At 54.4% G+C, this 3,500-nt stretch overlaps 1 long non-coding RNA gene across 1 annotated transcript; it reads left to right on the top strand.

Moving 5' to 3' along the window:
- Positions 1 to 1,083: 1,083 nt before the first annotated feature.
- LOC309452259 lies at positions 1,084 to 2,732 on the top strand. Its single transcript, XR_014186493.1, has 3 exons — positions 1,084 to 1,124; positions 1,631 to 1,723; positions 2,404 to 2,732. It is a non-coding gene; the product is annotated as an uncharacterized lncRNA (long non-coding RNA).
- The last annotated feature ends 768 nt before the right edge of the window (positions 2,733 to 3,500 follow it).

Here is a 3,500-nt window from a genome sequence, read left to right as displayed (position 1 = left end):
CACTGGAGTGAGCAGCCCCCCCTTTCTGATCCCGACAAGCAGAGCAGAGCAAACCTGGGAGGCTTCCAGGCAGTGTGGGAGTTCCCTCCATCTGAAACGGGCCTTGTCCCCGCTCACCTTGGCTGGCCTTGCAGGGGAGCTGCTTGCCCCGGTCCTTCTCCTTCCAACAGGCGCTCTCCTTTGTGTTCCCTCCCAGGCTGTTCACGAGATCATCAATCAGGCTTTGGAGAAGCTGGAAGAAATGCAGGTCCCGATGCCGGATTATGCCCTGAAATCAGCAGGTATTGTGAGATTGTACAAACAAACCAGTTCCAAAGCGCCTCCTGTCCCGATTGACAAGATGGGCATTGGAACATGCCCAGGGGTAGGAGAGAAGGGGTGAGAAGTCACGGGTCACCTTGTGCCCTAAAAGTGCCCCCACTGACAGAGCCTGTAATGGGCCAGACCCCATGGGAAGCACAGAAAGGCTGGTTCACATTCTTGCCTATTTCCACGGCCAAATACGACAGTTTGATGACCCCTGCCATGTGTTCCAGAGGGGTCGTGCCAGCAAGACAGAGGGGAACCCACCGTAGGACATGGATGACAACTGAGAAGCCTTTTCCAAGTCAACAATGTAATATTCCTCCTGACACTGCCTGATGATCATGCTCATGTTTGAATTTCCAGGGGCAGCCGTCATTCAGTCCAGGACTTCTCCATCCCTCCGGACTGCCAAAGCGAAAGTGTTCTTGTACTCCCTGCCAGTGATGGATTACATGAGATCTCCTGAGCTGATTCTGGAGGTAGGAGCACCAAGAAGCAGTAACACAAAGGCTGGGAGAATGAACCACACATGCTGCTCCAAGTGTCCTTCCCACCTGTCTTTGCTCCTCGAAGCTTCTTCTCCTGCCCCCTTCCCGCATGGAGCTGCTCTCCTCCTGTGTCTCCCTGCTGAGTGTTTCTTGTCCTTTCAGCCGGACAATCATCCTGGCAACTGCTGGCCCTTCCCAGGGAGTCAGGGACACGTCTTCATCAAGCTGTCCATGCCGGTCATCCCCAGAGCCGTCACCATGGCCCATGTCTCAGGGACAGCGTTCCACGGAGAAAGCATCTCCGGAGCTCCCAAGGACTTTGCTGTCTATGTAAGTGATTTCTCTGGAGTCAGGAACAGGTGGTTGCACAGCATTTCTGATCAGGGAATGAAGCTGGGTCAAAGATTCTGGTGGCCTGAAGCTTCCTCCTGTCTCTCAGAACAAACAGGCTCCTTGGAGTTGCTTCCTTCCCATTGTATTCCTCTTTTATTCAATGTACCACTCGAGCTTCTGGGGCAAGATGCTACTCCAGGAGCCACAGGGAAAAGGAGCTGGACAGTGCATGGTCCTAAGCCTTCTTGGCTTCCAGTCCCAGTGGCATTTGTGATCCTCAGGTCACCTCCCTCTCACTGGGAGCGTCTGCTCCTTTTCTGACAGGCAGCCTGGACTCATTGAGTGGGCAAGTGTGACGTGCTGCCCACCTGCAGCTTCTCATCTTGTCCTTGTGCTCACGGTCCTTGCACTACGTAGCTGAAATAACCCCGTACTTCACCGGCTGAAGTTCAGTCTCCCGTGGTGCACCAGACGCTCTGTTTTCTCCACCCATCTTTCTGTAGGGCTTCAAGGAAGAACACGAGGAGCAGGGAACGTTCCTGGGACAGTTCACTTTCCTGGCGGCGCTGAATCCCAGTCAGACCTTCCAGCTGAAGGTATGGGGACATAGAGGGAGGGGAACTGCAGGAGAGGAGGAGAAATGCGGCTGGATGGGGAGAGGCTTCCCTGCCAAAGGGTACAGGCAGCCCTGTCCTTGAGCGAGTGCCACGCTGCCTTTCTTCTGCTTTAACTTCCTGGTGGCGGATGACTGGCCTGCCGTCTTCTCTTTCATTTTGGGTTTAAACTTCAGTGCTTAGAAGCGCCACAGTTGAAGCTGGAATCAGCTTAACTGTCTGGACCCCAAGTGCACACAAGCAGCCACATCCCGTAGTATGCAGGACTGCTGGTCTGCCAGTTAGACACAGAAATACTGGGCTTCCTGAGGGTTCTGTTGGTGCTGGCAGTGAGCAGTGACAGGGAGGCCATTCTGTTTCCGTGGCTTTCTAGAGAAGGCAATGAGATGTTATACTGACCCCAGCACTGGGTCTTCTGACTGTGGAAGCCTGTGCCCCAAAGCAGGCGAGAGCTTTCCAGTGTATTTGCTGAGGCATCTGGTCGCTGCTTCTTCCTTTGCTGTTCTCATGGCCCAATGAGGGAACATCTGGACCACGACAGGTCAAAAGCCCCCCCGGGGCAGCAGGAAGGAAGCTGCTGATCGAGGCCGTCGCTGCGGCACTTCTGTCAGTGCTCATGGGCCAGAGAGGAAAAGGCGACTCATTTCTTCTTGTCATTGCAGAACGAGCTCCCTGGGGTCGTGAATTACATCAGGCTGCAAGTGCTGAGCAACTGGGGCCACCCGGACTACACCTGCCTGTATCGGTTCAGGGTGCACGGTGATCCGCCCAGAGATGGGGGAGACATTCCTGTTTCTTCTATCAATAAATTCCATTAATGTTCACCCAGTCGAGTTCCCTTCTGCTTTGCCTGTGATGCTGCCTGGTCCTCCCTGAGCTCACAGGAGCTCCCCGGCCTTCTCTCAACCACCAGCTTATGGGAGACTTCAGGAGTACACAGCAAAATTGTCCTTGTTAGGGAAAATGGAAAACTCAGCCACAAATCTGCAGAAAGCCTGACATGCACACACTTGCTGCGACACAGGAACATCAGCAAGGCCCTGCCTGGACACCAGAGATTAAATTAATGGACCATTTTCTTGTGCAGGAATAAATTAAGGATCGACTGAATGGAACCATCTGTTGTTACCTGTTTTCACAAGAGGCACATGCTGCTTCAGCTGCCATCTTTCAGTCTGTTGCTGATGAGAAAATGCACCTGTGTTTTTTTGTAAGGTGAAAACCCTTAACTGGAAAGTCGTTTTATGTCTCATTTGCCTCTCTGGGCACATAATCTAGTGAGTAGCCCAGGAACCATCACAGACTGATTAGCAAAGCAATCCCAGGACACTTAAAGATCCCATACCCACACCAGTCTGTCCTTCCTTTTGACCCCAGCTCCCCAAGCCCCAAGGCAGGAGCAGGCAGGGCAGTTGTGCGCTCGGGCCGCACCAGGGAGGAGAGAGCAGGACCAGCGCTTGGCAGCCGGGGCTGGGAACAGCAATTTGTGCTCTGAGCTGGGGCTTAGTCCATGTGCAATCCCAGCACGGGTCCAGATACCAAACTGAAGGTGTCGGTTCACCCCCGGTGCCACACACACGGCACCTTCTTCCATCGCCTCCTCCGATGAGCTGTTTTGCAGCCCCTTCCAGCTCAGCCCAGCTCAGACACCTGCACTCTGGCTCAGGGCTGCCTGGGGCTGGTGACCCTCAGGGCAGCAGCAGGAATAGGTCTGACCCTGGTTGGGGGGCTGTCCCTGGGCTGAGCCCTCGGGCCCAGG

This window comes from Streptopelia decaocto (assembly GCF_964273445.1).
Source record: "Streptopelia decaocto genome assembly, contig: HAP1_SCAFFOLD_59, whole genome shotgun sequence".
NCBI lineage: Eukaryota > Metazoa > Chordata > Aves > Columbiformes > Columbidae > Streptopelia > Streptopelia decaocto.
The sequence above is the reverse complement of the archived record's forward strand: the minus strand, read 5'-3'. Positions and strand labels throughout refer to the sequence as shown.